The 21693-nt window shown below is 43.7% G+C and overlaps 1 long non-coding RNA gene across 1 annotated transcript; it reads left to right on the top strand.

The window, feature by feature from the left end:
* The first annotated feature begins 18845 nt into the window (after positions 1-18845).
* On the top strand, positions 18846-20456 carry LOC139833121 (uncharacterized). Its single transcript, XR_011748248.1, has 2 exons — positions 18846-18954; positions 20221-20456. It is a non-coding gene; the product is annotated as an uncharacterized lncRNA (long non-coding RNA).
* Positions 20457-21693: the final 1237 nt, after the last annotated feature.

The following is a 21693-nucleotide window of genomic DNA, read 5'->3' as shown; positions in this document are numbered from 1 at the left end:
CAATTAATGGGGTCTCTGATTAAGGTAATTTCTGACTGGACTACTCCATGCTTTTTGGTAGCTGGTAGCTCTAGCTTTCTGGTCCATGAATATGTGAAAGGAGATGTGGTCTGATACATGCACACACACAGACACAAGAGCTAGCCATCGCTGCAAACACTATATTCCTGTAGATTCAATTAAAACACACAAATAACATTCCTGTACATTCGAATGGAACAAAGAGAGTATTCAACAATATGCATGTACATTCAAATGGAACAGAAGGGGTATTCAACAATATTGTTGTACATTCAAATAAAACAATATTCTTGTACATTCATCTGCAGGTTATTAACTTCCAATGCAGAAACTCAATTCGGCTCCCGGGTGCGTATGATCCCTCTACCATAAAAACATATTTCCAAGTGTTAAAAAAATTTGACAAAAAAATTTACATGTACATCTCCATAACATATGTGTATTCGTCAAGTTTCACGAAAAAATGATATTTTTTGTAGTCTAAGCGAAAAAGAGAAAATTTATCTTGTGACAAGTCTTTGTTTCAGCACCGAATTTTTTCTTTTTTACACACGCCACATGACATGTCGATTTTTCATGAAACGACTTTGTGAGCGCGTAGCACATGAAGATGTACGTGCGAAATTTTTGTTCCAAATTTTTTGACATTTTAAAATGTGTCTAACATGTATTTCAAGATAAAGGGAGCATACGCTCCCATGTGCCAAAACATCACTCCCCCAATGGAACTAAAAAAACAGTATAGTACATTCATAATATGCAGGTGGCTCTCCTTGGATGACATGTGCGAGAATAGGTACCTGCACAAGAAGGTGCGGTTGAACCTGATCTTCAACGGCCACGACAACAAGATCGCCATCTTGAACAAGATCGTCCTCCTCGAGCTCCAGTGGCGGCGAGAGGGGAGCTCCAGCAGTGGCGGACAGCGGGTTCCAGCACGGCGGCGGGAGGCTTCTCCAGCAGCGGCGGAGCGCGGGAGGCGGCTGGCCCTGCGTCACGAGGCGCGAGAGGTCGCCAGCGCGAAGGGCGGGAGGCCGCCTGCCGGCGCGAGGATGTGAGCTCCACCTGGAGTCCCGCCGGGGCCAGGCGGCGGCGGCGCGAGGCGCGGGAGCTTCACCGGCGGGAACGTGCGACCACGCGCACGAGTTTGTGTTGAAGTTTTTTCACTGGGAATGGAGGAATATCACACTATGATGATTCAAGTATGATGAATATCATATGCTTGGTGATTCCCATGACACCTCACTGGACTCATTCAAAAACTCCTGGTTTGAGCACCTCTAAACTCTGTTTTTTGAGTAACATAGAATTTTCGCAAAAACTTGAAACGTCCTTGTTTTATTTATGTTTAGTTTAGTTTTTAAAATGATAGGACCGTCATATTGATTGTTTATAATGCATACGCATGAGCTACTGGACCAAACTCTTTATCTCTGAATGTTCAAAGTAAAATAAGTTGCATGCTTATTATAAAAGAATAGGAGGAATGCCTAAAAGCTGAAATTTATTTTGTGTATGGTATTTCTAGTTTCACATGCTCTATTGAGTGATGATTTATTATCTGCCTTATTCATTGCTCCTTCTTGATGTTTAATTTTAAGTATCATTGATTGATGATGAATGAATAGTCTATGGATACTATTGCATACTTTTAGACATCTTGCGAGCCAAAAGAATTGAATTCTTACACAAGCACAGGCTTGCAAACTCAAATCTAATGTCTATCATATATACCTATATAGCACTTGCTATTCCAAGTATAATGTGTGTGTTTTGCCTCCAACCTTTTCAAAAATTTCTTTTTGTGTAATTTTAAGCTCATAAGAAAGAAAGTTTTGGTAGGAAAATACCACTATGCATGTTGTTGGTTTGACTGATTATGAGTAATAGGCTAGACCGTAACCATGTTTTCTGAGGAAGTCTTTCAACATTGCACTTTTGGGGTATTGCACCCTTCGTTGATCATCATTTATTTTGTTTTGCTGATGGCTATCTCTTGTGAAATGAATGGAGGTTATTTTAAGCAAGTAGGTATGCATTGTTAGAGAAGAGCAATGAGCCGCTAACCGAAGCCATGCTTAATCATGGTGAAAGTTTCAGCAACGAGCATCCTCAATAGGAAGAGTGAAAAAAGTAAGAGAAAAATGATGGGATTCGTAGCATAGAAAACAAAAATTTTCCTACCGCAAGAACGAAAACACAAGCCAAGATCTAATCTAGTAGACGGTAGCAACGAGGAGATGAAGAGACTAACCCTCGAAGATCGCAAAGCTTAACGAGATTAGATCTCGGGGTGGATGTAGTCGATCACTTGCCGCTTGCAAAAGCGCGTAGAAGATCTTGACGGTGCCACAATCGGGCAGCACCTCCGTACTCGGTCACACGTACGGTGTTGATGAAGACGACGTCCTCCTCCCCGTTCCAGCGGGCAGCGGAAGTAGTAGATCCTCCTCGGAATCCCGGCAGCACGACGACGTGGTGACGGTGGTGGTGGAGATCTCCGGCAGGGCTTCGCCTATGCGCTGCGGGAGAGATATGTGGAGGAGGGGCGCTAGGGTTTGGGGAGAGGGGGGTCTAGGGCGCCGACCACTTGGGGGCTGCGGCCTAGGAGGCTTTGGTGTGTCCGGCCCCTCCCCCTTGCCCCTCATTATATAGGTGGAAGCCCCAAGAGTTGTAGTCCAAGTCTTCGAATAAGACCCCAACACCAAAACTTGCCTTTGGTGGGAAACCTACTCAAGATGGGAGTCCTACTCAAGGTGGGACTCCCACCTTTCCTTGAGGGGGGTGGCCGGCCACCTTAGGTGGAGCCCACCTGGGACTCCTCCCCTCAGGGCTGGCCGGCCATGCTAGTGGAGTCCCTCCGGGACTCCGCCTTCCATAGTGATTTCTTCCGGACTTTTCTAGAACCTTCTAGAACCTTCCATAAATGCATCGGATCATTTTCAAACTTATAAAATGACTTCCTATATATGAATCTTATTCTCCGGACCATTTCGGAACTCCTCGTGATGTCCTGGATCCCATCCGAGACTCCGAAAAAACTTCGAACTCCATTCCACATTCCATATCTACTTAAACGACATCAAACCTTAAGTGTCTCACCCTACGGTTCACGAACTATGCAGACATGGTTGAGACTTCTCTCTGACCAATAACCAATAGCGGGATCTGGAGATCCATAATGACTCCCACATATTCAACGATGACTTAGTGATCGAATGAACCATTTACATACGATACCGATTCCCTTTGTCACACGATATTTTACTTGTCCGAGGTTTGATCATCGGTATCTCTATACCTCGTTCAACCTCGTCTCCTGACAAGTACTCTTTACTCGTACCGTGGTATGTAGTCTCTTATGAACCATTCATATGTTTGCAAACTAATTAGATGACATTCCATCGAGAGGGCCCAGAGTATATCTATCCGTCATCGGGATGGACAAATCCCACTGTTGATCCATATGCCTCAACTCATACTTTCCGGATACCTAATCCCACCTTTATAACCACCCATTTACGTAGTGGCGTTTGATGTAATCAAAGTACCCTTCCGGCATAAGTGATCTACATGATCTCATGGTCGAAAGGACTAGGTAACTATGTATCGAAAGCTTATAGCAAATAAACTTAATGACGTGATCTTATGCTACACTTAATTGGGTGTGTCCATTACATCATTCACATAATGACATAACCTTGTTATTAATAACATCCAATCTTCATGATCACGAAACTATGATCATCTATTAATCAACAAGCTAGTTATACAAGAGGCTTACTAGGGACTCCTTGTTGTTTACATAACACACATGTATCAATGTTTCGGTTAATACAATTATAGCATGGTATATAAACATTTATCATAAACACAAAGATATATAATAACCAATTTATTATTGCCTCTTGGGCATATCTCCAACAGTCTCCCACTTGCACTAGAGTCAATAATCTAGATTACATTGTAAGGTATCTAACACCCATGGCATTCTGGTGTTGGTCATGCTTTGCCCTAGGGAGAGCTTTAGTCAACGGATCTGCTACATTCAGATCAGAGTGTACTTTGCAAATCTTTACTTCTCCATCTTCGATGTACTCACGAATCGAATGAAAACGCAGCTTGATATGCTTCAGCTTCTTGTGTGACCTTGGTTCTTGTGCATTGGCGATGGAACCCATGTTGTCACAATAAATAACTAGTGGGTCCAATGCACTAGGAACCACACCAAGCTCAACAATGAACATCTTCATTCATACCGCTTCCGATGAAGCCTCCGAAGCCGCTATGTATTCTGATTCTGTTGAAGATTTCACCACCGTGCATTGCTTGGAGCTGCACCAGCTTACTGCAGCACCATTCAATATAAACACGTACCCAGACTGAGACTTAGAGTCATCAGGATCAGTGTTCCAACTTGCATCGGTGTAACTGGTTACAACGAGCTCTTGGTCACCTTCATAACAAAGAAACATATCATTAGTTCTTTTCAAGTACTTCAGAATATTCTTGACCGCTGTCCAGTGTTCCATCCCTGGATCACTTTGATATCTGCTAGTCAAACTAACAGCATGTGCTATATCCGGTCTAGTACACAGCATGGCATACATGATAGAGCCTACTGCCGAGGCATAGGGGATCTGATTCATCCTCTCTCTTTCTTCTGCCGTAGCCGGACCTTGAGTCTTACTCAAGACCTTACCTGGCAACATCGGTAAGAACCCTTTCTTACTTTCATCCATTCTAAACTTCTTTAGAATCTTGTCCAGGTATGTACTCTGTGAAAGCCCTATTAGGCGTCTTGATCTATCTCTATAAATCTTGATGCCTAAAATGTACGCTGCTTCACCAAGGTCCTTCATTGAAAAACACTTATTCAAATAACCTTTTACACTGCTTAATAGTTCTATATCATCTATCTATTATATATTAAAAGTACATTAAGGGCTAACCAGAATTAAGAAAATTAGCTTAAAAATCCCACAATAATCAGAAACATCTGTCCATCCATTTTACTAAAAGGGCAATTATAACCGATGGATCCTACAAATAATCTATTCACATTAAAATTACACAGAAATTACCCACCAATGCCCTACATAATTTGTCACGTAACTCTACCTAACAATGATATGACTCCTCATGCAAAAACTAATCTATACCTCTCTCTAGGGCTTCCTCATGCAGCGCCGCCGGAGAATTTGTCCATGATCATTGCAAAGAACACAAACACACCATGCATGGAAATACTAGGTCGCTGATCCAAAAAGCTCTTGCCGTTAGTGTGGGGCTCTGTATTGGTCTGATCGAGCTGCACGAGTGTCGCGCTAGGTCGAGCAGCGGCAGACTGGCGCCCGGATATATGCGCTTCACCGATGGGAAGATGGCCGGGTGCGCCCAGGATGACTCCTCCATCAACAACGCTAAGGCTCTCCTAGAGGATCCTCAAGCGCGCCGCCGCGTTTGCCTTCGTGTGCCTACGGCCGGCCGACCTTAAGGTGCATGCGCTGGCTAAATTTGCAATCTCGATCGGCGATGCATGCACCATACCCTGCACATGCAGCTATGCATGATTGGTACGATTCATCTTTTAGGTTTCCGCGTAAGCTTCTAATTAAGGGATAATCAACATTGTTCACCGCCGTCCGCGGAAAGTCTGGAGCCCGACCAGAATCATGCATGCGCGAGACATCAAGCAGCCCGGCGCCCGGATGTATGCGCTTCACTGAAGGGAAGATGGCCTGGTGCATCGAGGACGGCTGCGCCGGCCATGTCCGCAACATTGTCGCCGCCCTGCGGAAAGTCTAGAGCCCGATCGGAAGCATGCGCGAGGCCATGGCCTCCTTCGTCTAAAACCTCACCTTCCGTGAGTTGGGCATCGTGTTCCACAAACAGGTCAGGTACCTCCATGCCCAAGAATTCTTCTCCTGGGTAAAACCTTGAGGTATATATAGATTAACCAGACGGGGCTAGCGCTTGAGCGACTCATCTCCAGTTTTTCCCTAATTGATGCAGCCTGATGCAATGTGCTTACCACTTCTGAGTTAAATTCGTTTCATTGTCCCCGTATTAATCCATCTTGGTGACATGTTCTTGATTCTTACGTGCGTTTCTGCTACGAAGATAACGTGGCCCTCTACACCGTCCTCTTATCACAGGGACAAATCGGAAGATCGAGCTCGCCCTCAATGGAGCTAATTGGGCAGGCTGGCCGCTCGCGGTGGTGCAGGCAGACCAGAATGCTCCTTGCCGATTGGGAACTGGAGGATTAGGTGAGAGAGGGAGGAGGTAATTGTAATACAGTCCTTTTGTCAAACTAATTGGAAAGTAGAGAAACAACCATGCATGAAAACTCTCTGGTGACTAAAAGGCATGCAACGCCCGCTGGTAGTAGTAGTACTAGATGAGATTGGCAAGCCTGATTACAATTTCATTTTCTAAGTTCCTATGGACAGCTACTAACCAGTTGTTTTGCACATGTACAAGATAGAGAAGATTTACTTTTTTCTGAACTGTGTATGTCTTTTTCTATCCTATTTTATCTGTCAAACTATTTCTAGCAAATTTACATATACTATGTTGAGCTCTAGATGGTGGAGGTGCTAGATACTGAAGACGAAGACTTCTAATGGAACACGTGCTGTAAGCTGCCCGTATACTATGCATGAGCCTGTAATTCAACTTTTGCTGTTAAGCCATCTACACAACTGTGATATCATCGTTAGATAAGTATTTTTCTTAGCACACAATTTATTACGATGTTAGTCTACCCAGAAAATGATAAACTGTAAAATATCAGGTCATAAACTTGACGTATGCTCTTTTTACTAAGTGATTAATTATGTACTTGCTTTTACTGTCTGGTGCAACTGCAGAAAATGTCATTAATCATCTTTGTACATCCAAAATTATGTTACTTGCAACAACACAGAAATCTAATATATTGATTTTGGATTATATAGGATCTATACAAGGAATCAATGTTCGAATCGTGAGCTAGCCATCGGTCATTTAATGTTATATGAGGATGTGAAACTAATAAGGTTCACTGCACCTCAAAGGATGGATATATGTCTAGCGGACTGGTAATTACCTGATATTTTTTTTTTTTGAGGAATATATATTTCTATATATAAGGTAGAGGAGCCTCTACCTTTTTACAGCCAGAGGAAATACAGGGGGGTGAAGGGTGAATTTACAAACCAGGTCAGATCCTGGGGGGTTTAGGAAGAAAGGAAAATAAATAAAAAAAAACTACTCCATATCCAGTTTGTTTGCCCATGAGATCAACTGCGGTTGCACTTTTTGTGATCGGTTACTCCATAATCTGAGCTCGTTAGCGATCTGCTTGAGTAGAGCCTGTCTTCCAATATCTCTATAGTTAAAGACCCTATCATTTCTTGCCTTCCATAGTCCGAGCAGGCATGCAGCAACGCACACTGTCCATGTTTTTGAAGACTTACTTTCTTCAGTTATAGAGACAAATTGGCTAAGCGAGCTTGTTCGTGCAGCAGTGCTTGCAAGGTGAAATCTGTCCCAGACCCAGGTAGCCTGCTTGCAATGCAGGGCAATATGATGTACTGATTCAAGAGCAGGGCATTGGTCACAGCCGGCATCATCACACCAGCATTTGTTGGCCATGTTATCCTTGGTGTTGAGCCTGCCCCTGAACGCCAGCCAGAGAAAGAACTTGTGTCGCGGTGGAATTACAGCTTGCCAGACCCAATGAAATTTGTCCCAGATTAGTCCCCTGTTACTGAACAGGTGATAGAAGTCCTTCGTGGTGGATGTTTTGCCAGTGATAACCATTAGCCTTGTATCTCCGTGAGTGCTACTGATTGGTTGAACAGAGCTTAACTCCTGTAAAATTGATTGCAGCTGTGCCTCAGCAGTGACTGACAATGGTCTAAGTAAGGCAAGGTTCCACTGGCCATTGGAGAATTGGGAGGCCACTGTGCAATCCTTGTCGACAGCAAAGGAGTATATAACAGGCATGCTTGTACATAGCCTACCCAGGGACGTCCAATTATCTTTCCAAAAAGATGTTCGAGCTGCCCCATTATGGTTACAGAAGGTTGCCGCTTGTACTATTGGAATTAGCTTCCTAATAGATTTCCATAGGGTAGATTCATGTCGGGAAGGAGAGATCGGTATTGTGTCCTGTAGATGCCAATTGGTCATCCAAGAGAAACAAGGGCCAGTACCAGTGGATAGCAACTTTGAAGTGAAGTTTGCCATGACAGCCTTGTTGTGAATCCGCAGGTCCCTGATCCCTAAACCTCCCTGAGTTTTCGGCAGAGTGACTATACTCCAAGCCACCAGACATTGCCCGCCCAGAATTTTTTCCTTGTTTTTCCAGAGAAAAGCACGTCTCAATTTGTCCACAGCTTCTATGCTCCCTTGATCCCACTCAATGCAAGCCATGAAGAAGTTTGGAATTGCAGACAAGACAGAGTTAATCATTTGTACTCTGCCCCCCGAAGACATCAGCCTTGGCATCCAACCTGGTAGACGTCGTTGAATTTTATTGATCACTGGCTGTAGCAGTTGTTTTGATATCTTATTAGCTGATAGCGGTAGACCCAGATATGTGCAGGGCAGAGCCGCAGTGGGACAACCCAGCAGTGATGCAGCATTGTTTGCGTCTAGCTCAGACATGTGCATAGGCACGAATGTGCTCTTCTGAAAGTTTATTTGCAGACCAGTTAAATCTGAGAAAGCATGTAGGATTTGCTTTGCTAGGAAGGCCTGGTGAACAGAACCTTGTATAATAAGAAGTGTGTCGTCAGCATATTGCAAAGCAGGGTAAGGTGATCCCTGTTGAATTGGATGTCCCAAAAAACCAGATTCATATGCCTTCCTGAACATTTGCTGCAGAATATCCGCTACAAGGATAAAAATGTATGGAGATAATGGATCACCCTGCCTGACGCCCCTCTGAATGTTGAATTTCTTGCCGCTTTGCCCATTAATTATCATTTGTGCTTGTGAAGTTTTCAACAATTCTCTGATCCAACCAATCCATTTGTCAGGGAAACCTCTGGCTGTCATAGTGTGGAGAATAGCCTCCCAATGCATTGAGTCGAAAGCCTTCTGGAAATCTAGTTTTAGGACAATAAGAGGCTTCCTCATCTTGTTAGCAGATTGAATCATCTCAATGGCAGCAGCGAAGTTCTCCACAATTGAACGATCCTTGATGAACCCAGACTGCATGGAGTCCACCAGAGTACTGATTTTTGGCTGCAGTCTATTGGCCATAACCTTTGCAATTAATTTTGGTATAGAGTGTTGAAGTGAGATTGGTCGGTAGTCCTTCATTTCCTGAGGGTCATCACGCTTTGGAAGTAGAGCTATGTAAGCAAGATTCACTCCAGAAAGATTCACCGTTTGATCATGCCAAGCCTTGAATAAAGCGAGTAGTTCCGGCTTCAACTCTTGTAGATAGAATTTATAGAATTCATTCGAGAATCCATCTGGCCCTGGGCTTTTGTTCGATGGCAACTTCTGTATGGCAGTCTGTATTTCTTCCCAGGTGAATTGTGAAGCGAGTGACTGTAGCTGCACTGATTGACTGTCATACAGAGTGGTCAATGCAATATTAGGTGACCAAGATCTTCTTTCGGAGAATATCTCTGCAAAATAGTCAGTAGCTATTTTTAGTTTGTCATGGTCTCCGAAGAACTCATTTCCGTTGTGTGAGAGGAACCTAATCTTGTTCTTTCTGAATCTGTAGGTGGCCATTGTGTGAAAGAACTTTGAGTTCTCATCCCCAAGTTTACACCACTTAACTTTGGCCCTTCTCTTCCAGTGTTGTGCTTCAGAAGAGCAGAATTGTTTACTCTTGTTCTGACAAATATTTCTGAAAACAAACTCCAAGTTGGACAGCTTTCTCCATTCCTCAGTAGCATCAAGAAATTTTATTGCATGATCAATATTATGGTGTATGCTCCTAAGTGATTTCTTCTCCCTTTGCCATTCCCTGGTCGCTGCTCGGACAGAACGAAGTCTGTAATTTAGCCTTGTTACAGGAGTCATCTGCCTAGTCTCTTTAGTGAGAATATGTTTTGTCTTCTGCACAAGGTCGCTACAAATAAACCAGTGATCATCATATCGGAAGATGTCAGATTTAATTTGTGGAACAGCCATGTCCAGGAGCAAAGGTTTATGATCAGAGGTTGGCCTTGCCAAAGTCTTGCATTCAGAGTGTAAGAATTTCTGCCCCCACTGCAAATTCACAAGTACTCTATCCAATTTAACCAAGGTTGGATCCCGTCTCATATTGCTCCAAGTGTACCTGGAGTTGCAAATTTCAATCTCCATTAGCTCCATTTCGTTGATCCAGTCGTTGAAAGTCTCTATGTCCGCCCATGCAATATTGTCATTGCTCTTCTCGTGCGCATATCTGTAAATGTTAAAGTCGCCTGCCAAGACCCAAGGTCCAGAGACATTGTGCTGCAGTGTTCTCATGTCATTAAAGAAAATTAGTCTGTCGGAGGCATCACAGGGTGCGTAAACATTTGTGACTGTAAATGAAGTTGCATCGGCAGTTGAGCTGACATGCACAGTGAGAGAGTGTTTGTTCTTTTGGACTTCAGTGACATCAAATTCCTTTTCAGACCAAGCAATCAGAGTCCCACCAGCAGTCCCTTCAGCTGGCTGATAGACATAACCTGTATATTTTTGCGGAAGAAATTGTCTGACTTTGAAAATGTTGATCTCATGCAGCTTGGTTTCCTGGATACAGATCAAACTGGCATCTGTATCAGCAATGTGCTTAAATATGACACTGTTTTTTTCTTCGTCCCCAAGCCCTCGAGTGTTCCAAATCAGAATCTTCATTTGATAACGAGTAGTCCCCCGAAGCAGAACAAGCTATGCAATGCAAGATGAGATGCAGTGGTGTGCATAAAGACAACGTAGGGAGACAAGCAAATTATAAAGAAGAAACTGTTGGTGTTACAGGGTGCATTACAGGCGATGGAAGGAAGTAAAATGCATTGTTGGTCCGAGGCGTCACCTATTGTGCGCATACCCAACTTTGGAGGAAAAGTAAAATGCAGGCGGGTAAAACAAAGCACCCTATCTAGTAAACACCTAACAGCGACTAAGAGCGCATGCTCAGCCATGAGAGACAGCCTCCCCCGAGCTCAGTTCGGCTTCGTGATCCTTCAGCGCCACATCAACCATTTCCATGGTAATGCCACAGCAGCCAGCCAGATCTTTGAGGGTCTGGCGGCTCATCTCTGGAGGGCTCGAGGAGATGGGCAGTGGGGCAATGTCGTTGATGTCTGGGATCCTCCTTGTCTTGCGTCGGCGAGAGGACGCGGAGCCAACAGAAGAGTCAGAGTCTCCGGCGACATTGGCCTTCCTGAGAGAAGCCCTCTCCACCGAGTCCAGTCTGACCCCATCTTGAAGCTTCTTTATCCTCGGAGTAATTACCTGATATTAGTCATTATATATATCACTAGATCAAATTCTAGCCCTACCCAGAAAAAAGTAGCATTGCGAGCGGGCTAATTTTTTTCTTTGAGATCATGAGCCGGTAAGTTGGTCGTATACTCATACCACAAAAACATGTACTCTCTCCGATCCATAATAATAATAAACTTACAACGGATAGGAGGGAATACATGATATTACACATCAGTCCAGTTAAGTTGGTATGAGAGGATGTATGTGGTATATTTATCAATATGAGCTCGGGTCTCCAAAGCGGCGAATAATTTGTTATGTGGTAATCATTCATCTATATGCATGAGCTCCGATCATGTACCAACCAATGGGTCTTTTCACTAAGTCATTAGGTTGTTATTATGATATGATTTTCGTCCAATATAACTATGGCCATGTTCTTCAATATAATATGTAAAAAATACATTTTGCACTAACGTGATAGATTACGTGTATGCAAAGTTAGAGATAAAACACATAACTAACAATTCAAGCCATATGAGTATGGATAATTTCATTTACTGGAAATATATTTAATCAATTCTAACACATGCATAATACATTTTTACAATTCGAAAACCAAACCTTGCACATGTTGGAGGATGCTCACATGCATAATTTTGAAACACATATAGGTACTCAAGACGATTAATTCATACAACGAAAAGTGATAGAAAATCGAGCATTTATACAATACACACGTTGATCACCATGGCAAATACTACTATATAAGGGAATACCTCTATGCTTAATGCTTATACGAGCACATGTTTGAGGTAATAATTATCTAACAATATATTATAATGAATGTGTTACCTACACTTTTACCGTATCCGCATCCATACAAGGTCCACATCATAGCAGGGCACATGCAAACATTTCGTAGGCGTATGCTATTTAATAATATATAATAGTAACATACAAATTGAACCATTAGATTATTTATTATGAATCTAAAAAATGATAGATACATCGACAGTTAATATGGAACATATGAAGTATTGTTTATAAATATAAAATGTCAGTTAATCTCAAAGTAAATAATGCAGAATACACATCTACACGATACCCGCAAATGCATAAACTCCGGGAAAAAGTGCAAGCGACTAATTCAAAAAAATATAAAGCATAAATAAAAATATTCATTATCCATGAATATACATAAATAAATCACATTTAAACAAATATAGATATCAATAGTACATGATCAATTAAATAGCAATTTTACGCGTATATATTGCATTATATAATTCAAATAATTTTAACTATTAAACTTATAAAAATATTATAAGTTTAATACTTATTTTCACACAAAATTATTTTAAAATAAAATTTAAAAAGGTATTAATAATTTCAACATGCCAATCTTAGATTTAGTTAAATGTTATTTTTATTAGGCTTTCCGGAATTGCTTCCCTATTATGTATCACATACGAAATTTTAATAAACCATTAAGGTGTTGCCCGCGCATGAGCGCGGGCCACTGTGCTAGTTCCCAATCAATAATATGTCATCTACATATAATATCAGGAATGCTACAGAGCTCCCACTCACTTTCTTGTAAATACATGCCTCTCCATGGCACTGTATAAACCCGAAGTCTTTGATCACCTTATCAAAGCGTCGGTTCCAACTCCTGGATGCTTGCTTTAGTCCATAAATGGAACGCTGAAGTTTGCATACCTTGTCAGCATTTTTAGGATCGACAAAACCTTTGGGTTGTACCATATACAACTCTTCCTCAATGTCACCATTAAGGAACGCCGTTTTGACATCCATCTGCCAAATCTCATAATCGAAAAATGCAGCTATTGCTAACAAAATCCTCACAGACTTTAGCTTCGCTACAGGTGAGAAAGTCTCATCGTAGTCAACACCTTGAATTTTTCGGAAACCCTTTGCGACAAGTCGATCTTTATAGACAGTAACATTACCATCAGCATCTGTTTTTCTCTTGAAGATCCATTTATTCTCGACAGCCTTTCGGCTATCAGGTAAGTCTACCAAAGTCCACACTTTGTTATCATACATGGATCCCATTTCGGATTTCATGGCTTCTTGCCATTTGTTGGAATCTGGGCTCATCATCGCTTCTTCATACGTCGCAGGGTCCTCATCATTCTTGTCCACAATCATGACATTTAGACAAGGATCATACCAGTCTGGAGTGGTACGTTCCCTTGTCGATCTGCGAGGTTCACTAGCTACTTCGCTCGAAGTTTCATGATCATTATCATTAGCTTCCTCTGTTATCGGTGCGGGCGGCACAAGAACATCTTCCGGTACTGCGCTACTCTGATCAATGAGAGAAGGTTCAGTAACCTCGTCGAGTTCTACTTTTCTTCCAGTCACTTCTTTAGTGAGAAACTCTTTCTCAAGAAAGGTCCCATTCTTAGCAACAAAGATTTTGCCTTCGGATCTGTGATAGAAAGTATACCCAATATTTTCCTTAGGGTATCCTATGAAGACGTATTTCTCCGCTTTGGGTTCTAGCTTGTCCGGCTGTAACCTTTTTACATAGGCTTCGCAACCCCAAACTTTAAGAAACGATAGCTTAAGTTTCTTATTAAACCATAGTTCATACGATGTCATTGCAACGGATTTAGATGGTGCCCTATTTAAAGTGAATGCAGCTGTCTCTAATGCATAACCCCGAAACGATAACGGCAAATCAGTAAGAGACATCATAGAACGAACCATATCCAAGAGAGTTCGATTACGACGTTCGGACACACCATTGCGCTGTGGTGTTCCCGGCGGTGTCAACTGTGAAAGTATTCCGTATTTCTTTAAATGCATGCCAAACTCATAACTCAGATATTCGCCTCCGCGATCAGAACGCGGAAACTTAATCTTCTTGTTACGTTGATTTTCTACTTCACTTTGAAATTCCTTAAACTTCTGGAAAGTTTCGGATTTATGTTTCATGAAATAGATATACCCATATCTACTCAGATCATATGTGAAGGTTAGAACATAACGATAACCACCGCGCGAGGCTACACTCATTGGTCCGCACACATCGGTATGTATGATTTTCAATAAGTCTGTAGCTCGCTCCATAATACCAGAGAATGGAGTCTTAATCATTTTTCCCATTAGACATGCTTCGCATCTATCAAGTGACTCAAAGTCAAGTGACTCAAGTAGTCCATCGGAATGAAGTTTCTTCATGAGTCTCACTCCAATATGACCAAGACGACAGTGCCACATATAAGTAGAATTATCATTCAATTTAATTCGCTTAGCATCAATGTTATGAACATGTGTATCACTACTATCGAGACTTAATAGAAATAAACCATTCTTCTCAGGCGCATGACCATAAAAGATATTATTCATAAAAATAGAACAACCATTATTCTCAGACTTGAATGAATAACCGTCTTGCATTAAACAAGATCCAGATATAATGTTCATGCTCAACGCAGGCACTAAATAACAATTATTGAGGTTTAAAACTAATCCCGAAGGTAGATGTAGAGGGAGCGTGCCGACAGCGATCACATCGACCTTGGATTCATTTCCAACGTGCATCGTCACTTCGTCCCTCGATAGGCTTCGTTTATTCCGTAGTTCCTGTTTCGAGTTACAAATGTGAGCAACCAAACCATTATCAAATACCCAGGCACTAGTACTAGAACCAGTAAGATAAACATCTATAACATGTATATTAGATATACCTTTGTTCTTCTTGACAAGGCCGCTCTTCAGATCAGCCAAGTAATTGGGGCAATTACGCTTCCAGTGCCCCTTCCCATTGCAGTAATAGCACTCAGTATCAGGTTTAGGGCCACCCTTACGCTTCTCAGGAGGAGCGGCAGCTTTCTTGCCGCCCTTCTTGACGTTGCCCTTCTTAGGTTTGCCTTGTTTCTTGAAACTGGTGCTCTTGTTGACCATCAACACTTGGTGCTCTTTCTGTATCTCAATCTCAGCAGATTTTAGCATGGAGAAGAGTTTAGGTAACTCCTTGTTCATGTTCTGCATGTTGTAGTTCATCACGAAGTTCTTGTAACTTGGTGGCAGTGATTGGAGAACACGATGAATACCTAGCTGGTTAGGGATGATTATCCACAAGTCACTGAGCTTCTTCGCGTGTCCGGACATAGCGAACACGTGCTCACTAACGGAGCTGCCCTCTTCCATCATACAGCCAAAGAACTGTTTCGAGGCCTCATAGCTCTCCACAGCTGCATGAGTTTCAAAGATAACTTTGAGCTCATTGATCATATCACAAGGGTCATGGTGCTCAAAACGCTTTTGGAGCTCTGCCTCTAGGCAACTTGAGAGTAACGAGTCACCCGAGTCTCGTAAACATTTTTCTCATCCTCAGATACTGCAGGGGGTGGTGGGGAACCTAGTGGTGCATCAAGCACATATTGTAGATTTCCGCCATTGAGGAAGATCCTCACATGACGGAACCAGTCGGAGAAGTTGCTACCATTGCTTTTAAGCTTTTCTTTCTCTAGGAACTGGTTAAAATTGATAGACGGGGACGCCATGATCTACAACATATATTTGCAATAGTTTAGACTAAGTTTATGACAAATTGAGTTCAAATTTTAATTCAACAAAATTAAAAACTAGATGAACTCCCACTCAAAACAATATCCCTCGTATTGTCTTAGTGATCACACGAACCAAATCCACCACACCAAGTCCGATCATCACGAGACAAGATGTAACTTCAATGGCGAACACTCAAAGTGTTCATCATATCAATCATATGACTCATGCTCTACCTTTCGGTATCCCGTGTTCCGAGACCATGTCTGTACATGCTAGGCTCATCAAGGCAACCTTAGTATCCGCGTGTGCAAATCTGGCTTGCACCCGTTGTATGCACATGTAGAATCTATCACACCCGATCATCACGTGATGCTTCGAAATGACAAGTCTTAGCAACGGTGCTACTAAGGATGAACACTTTATTATCTTGATATTTAGTGAGAGGGATCATCTTATAATGCTACCGTCGCGAGCTAAGCAAAATAAGATGCATAAAAGGATTAACATCACATGCAATTCATATGTGATATGATATGGCCCCTTTGTCTTTGCGCCTTTGATCTTCATCTCCAAAGCACGGACATGATCTCCATCATCAACGGGCATGATCTCCATCATCGTCGGCGTAGCGTCAAGGTCCATGGCGCCGTCTTCATGATTGTTCTCCCATGTAGCAACTATTACAACTTCTTTGAAATACTACTCAATATGAAATTTAAAGACAACCATAAGGCTCCTTCCGGTTACCACAATACAATAATGATCATCTCATACATATTCATCATCACATTATGGCCATATCACATCACCAAACCCTGCAAAAACAAGTTAGACGTCTCTAATTTGGTTTGCATATTTTACGTGGTTTAGGGTTTTCGAGTAAGATCCAATCTACCTACGAACATGAACCACAACGGTGATACTAGTGTTGTCAATAGAAAGAGTAAATTGGATCTTCACTATAGTAGGAGAGACAGACACCCGCAAAGCCACTTATGCAATACAAGTTGCATGTCGAGCGTGGAGCAAATCTCATGAACGCGGTCATGTAAAGTGTAACGGCCCCGGATAGAACCCCCTATTAGATTTGTTTGTTCTTTTTCTTTTGTGCATCATCATGCATCATGCATCATCACATCCATGTTTTTTTTTAACAAATAAAAATTATTTTATAAACCCTAAACTATTTTCTTTTTCATCTCATATGGTTTAATAAAACCTCTTTCCTTTTCTCTTAACAAAACCCCAACCTGGGCTCTCTCCTTTTCTTTCTATCCAGCCCAGCCTCTCTCTCTGGCCCATTTGTGATTCCAATCCGGTGGCCCAACCCCTCTCTCTTCCTTTGGCCCAAGTCTTTTCTTTTCCCCCTCCTGGCCCGTACCCCTTCGCACCTTGTCGTCTTCCTCTCTTCTCAGGCAGAGAACGTGAGAGAGCAAGCTCCACCCCACCTCCTCCCATGGTCCTCCCCCTCTCAACCACCACCGCACCCACGCATTTCCCCTCGCCTTTTTAATCCCTCTCACGCCACCAGAAACCCTAGACTCTCCTCTTCCTCCTTCCCTGCGCCGCCATCTTCCTCCTCTTCTTCCCATCTAATCCTATCTCTGTGAACAAAACGAAGGGGAAAAGTCCCACAGTACATCCGCTTCCTCGCCATGGCGCCGCCGCTCCACTGCGTCCCCCGTCGTTCCGAGGGCACCGACGGATGCGCCTCGTCGTCCTCTACATCAAGGTCCGAGGAATCGCTCTGGGAAGCTTCCAATCGAGCGCTATTTCGCCGATTCTTCTCCAACTCCGGCGAGAAAAATCGTCAATTCCGGCCACTCCGGCCATCCTCCGGTGACCTTGACCACACCACCATCCTCCTGGTAAAGTTCTGCGTCTCATGAGCCTCTTAACCGTCCCGTTCTTGCTCTATTTTACTCTGTCGTCGTTGACCATCACCATACCGACGCAGGAGCTCGATGCCGGCGACTCTCCGGTGGTCCCCTGGACTCCGCACCGCCTCCATCACCTTCCCCGCGTCGAGCCGCACCCCCGACGCCATCTCGCCCTTCTTGGTTCACCCGGAATCAGCAGATCGGTGTTTGTTCTGTGAGTTCCGCCATGGCTTCCAGTTCTGAGCTCCGCCTCCCATGGTTCAAGTCGAGACGTGCCCTTTCCTTGACACGATCAGACCAACAGTCCAGTGGTAACCACTGTGCTTGCTTACCCATCAGATCCAGGGTTCAAATCCCCACTCCGGCCATTCAAGCCTTATTTTTGTTTTTCTGTTCCTTGAATCAGATCCAGATCTGCCAATGGGCCTGGCCTGAGATCCGCCGGCTCAGTCCGTTGCCCGCCGCGCGACCAGAAGCTATCTGTCGCCCGCAGCAGGCCAGATCAGGCCCAGGACATTGCAGGTCCAGCCCGGCTCGTCCCTTCCCATTTTGTTTTTGCAGAAAATGTACAAACTTGCAAAATTAATATCTTTTAAACCGTAACTCGAAATAAAAAGTGTTCTATATGAAAATTGATCAGAAAAATGTGAAGAACATGAATATGCCATCCATGCTTGCTGTTGCCTCATGCATCATATAAATTCGTGATAGTTTGCATTATCACATAATATGTAACATATGGAATATGTGGGATATTATATAAATGTTGTCCCGGTTCCATTTAACTTTGTTGTAGCTCACCCCTGCCATGTTTGCCATGCTAATCCACCCTTAAATTTGTCGGTAAAAAATGCAAGTCCAATCTAATTTGTTTGTTCGGGGTTCAGGCTCCGATTAATATGGATAAGTTGCACCGCCGCATCATGTTTGCCATGTCATGCATATCATCTTGATCATGCCGGTTCTTTATTTGTGGTAGTAAGACTTGCATACGTTGTGTGTTCCAGCATTTGCTTCTTCCCGGATAGGATCACGAAGTGGTGATGTGAGATACGACGAGTTCTTCGACAAGTTCTTCTTCAGCTTTTCACAGGCGAGCCCACCCCTTCACCTATTTTACTTTTACACGCTCTTTTGATCTATTGCTATCCTTATGTTGCGATTCTGTTGTGTCACGTGTCCTATCCACCTGTTACCTATATGTCCGAGATACACCTCCTCGCCCTACCTATTGTTTGTTGTTTGCCAGCTTTGCGAGTCGTAGGCGTGTTTAGGTTCTGTTGTTTATCTCGATCTGTTATCATGATATGTTGGGTTGTTGGGAGGTTATCACATGCTATATCAGTTGTTGGAGATACACATGCTTTACTTTATTGTTAACAACTAAAATTGTAAGCAGAGGCATCCGTGAGCCCCTTTGCGAAAGCATCGGAACTTTGACTTGCTAATGTCCCCTAGGACCCGAGTTCTTGTTATCTGTTCCGAGATTGAGCGCTCTACCCGTACGTGGGGGAATGGGACCCCCATCACCCACTACCTTTCCTCGAGTCTGTTTAATTGGGAGCCACAACCTTGGTTTTATTTGCCCATATGCACGATGCACGATTTACTTCCTGTTGCCTTCGGGTGTTTATTTCTGTACTGTACTCATAACGCGGATAGACTTATCTTGTGCTCGGTCGTAAGTGCCCGCCTGGACTATGTCGCAAACCTCTGGGTCTGTATCGGAGTACGGCCGAACTTCGTTACGGGTAGCTTAGTTGGGTGGCTCCCATTAAACTTTCTCTTGCATTGGGAACGGTCTTGTTGTGAGACTCCACCTGTAGTAAGTGGGTTCGAGCATGCGTATGGTTACATTTGGGCAACCCCTGCAGGGTGTACATCTTATCGATAAGCCGTGTCCGCGGTTATGGACGACTTGGAATTGTATAGCTTGATCATAGAACAACTTACACCATTATCTTGTTGCTAATAATTTGATAATAACTTGCGTAGCAATATTGCATTACTACAACCAACATATAATAAAATTGTCAACAGTGGAGTGCCTTTTACATTGCCTCTTCGCTTTGTTGGAGGGGATATGCGTATTTGGCTGGGTTATGTTTGTGTAGTATTTATCTGTTATCTTGTGCGCTCTCTTATCTTCTCTGAGTAGACGGATGTTGTAGCGTGTCTCTAGTGGATAGTAGCTTTGCTGCCGCTAAACTCCACATATAGCCGGGTGAAGTTTATACCGCCCACCAGCGAGCATAGCTGGTCTTGTCTCGCAAGTACGTGCCAATGGTACTTACCCTCGCCTTCCTTTCTTTTTGTCTCCTCCCCCTTTTGTCGGCAACCGATGGCCCGACTTTGACAGGTACGAGATGACGACGTTAGCAAGGTTACCCTTCCGGCTTGGCCTGGGCAGGGTTATGGACGCCACTGGTTATCTTCAGGACTCTTAGTCCAATTTGTATCTTGTCCGTACTCGGACGTATTCGATCTTCTGTATGATTTGGATCTTTGTATTGTATATTTGTATCTTGACTCATTGGAGTCTTTGTTGTAATATATGTTTCTTGTGGGCTCTATTGTAATCCTGTTGTAATGTTACCGCTCGTGTTAATTCCTCTGGCATCACGTGTGTGATTTGTCGCGCACGTCGTGTCGGAGGGCGTCTCTGGATCGATATCATGCGGATCTCGGCGGGATCGCTGGAATCCTCATGGTACCGGTTCCGGGGCGTCACATAAAGTTAGCCCGAGCCGCTTCATCCCACTATGCCACAAAGATGCAAAGTACTCGAACTAAAGACAACAAAGCATCAACGCCCACAAAACAATTGTGTTCTACTCGTGCAACCAATCTATGCATAGACACGGCTCTGATACCACTGATGGGATTCGTAGCATAGAAAACAAAAAATTTCCTACCGCAAGAACGAAAACACAAGCCAAGATCTAATCTAGTAGACGGTAGCAACGAGGAGATGAAGAGACTAACCCTCGAAGATCGCAAAGCTTAACGAGATTAGATCTCGGGGTGGATGTAGTCGATCACTTGCCGCTTGCAAAAGCGCGTAGAAGATCTTGATGGTGCCACAATCGGGCAGCACCTCCGTACTCGGTCACACGTACGGTGTTGATGAAGACGACGTCCTCCTCCCCGTTCCAGCGGGCAGCGGAAGTAGTAGATCCTCCTCGAAATCCCGGTAGCACGACGGCGTGGTGGTGGTGGTGGAGATCTCCGGCAGGGCTTCGCCTATGCGCTGCGGGAGAGATATGTGGAGGAGGGGCGCTAGGGTTTGGGGAGAGGGGGGTCTAGGGCGCCGGCCACTTGGGGGCTGCAGCCTAGGAGGCTTTGGTGTGTCCGGCCCCTCCCCCTTGCCCCTCATTATATAGGTGGAAGCCCCAAGAGTTGTAGTCCAAGTCTTCGAATAAGACCCCAACACCAAAACTTGCCTTTGGTGGGAAACCTACTCAAGATGGGAGTCCTACTCAAGGTGGGACTCCCACCTTTCCTTGAGGGGGGGTGGCCGGCCACCTTAGGTGGAGCCCACCTGGGACTCCTCCCCTTAGGGCTGGCCGGCCATGCTAGTGGAGTCCCTCCGGGACTCCGCCTTCCATAGTGATTTCTTCCGGACTTTTCTAGAACCTTCTAGAACCTTCCATAAATGCACCGGATCATTTCAGACTTATAAAATGACTTCCTATATATGAATCTTATTCTCCGGACCATTCCGGAACACCTCGTGATGTTCTGGATCCCATCAGAGACTCCGAACAAAACTTCGAACTCCATTCCATATTCCATATCTACTTAAATGACATCAAACCTTAAGTGTGTCACC

Source organism: Lolium perenne, chromosome 7, assembly GCF_019359855.2.
Source record: "Lolium perenne isolate Kyuss_39 chromosome 7, Kyuss_2.0, whole genome shotgun sequence".
NCBI classification, from domain to species: Eukaryota; Viridiplantae; Streptophyta; class Magnoliopsida; order Poales; family Poaceae; genus Lolium; species Lolium perenne.
This window is presented reverse-complemented; position numbering and strand designations above follow the sequence as displayed.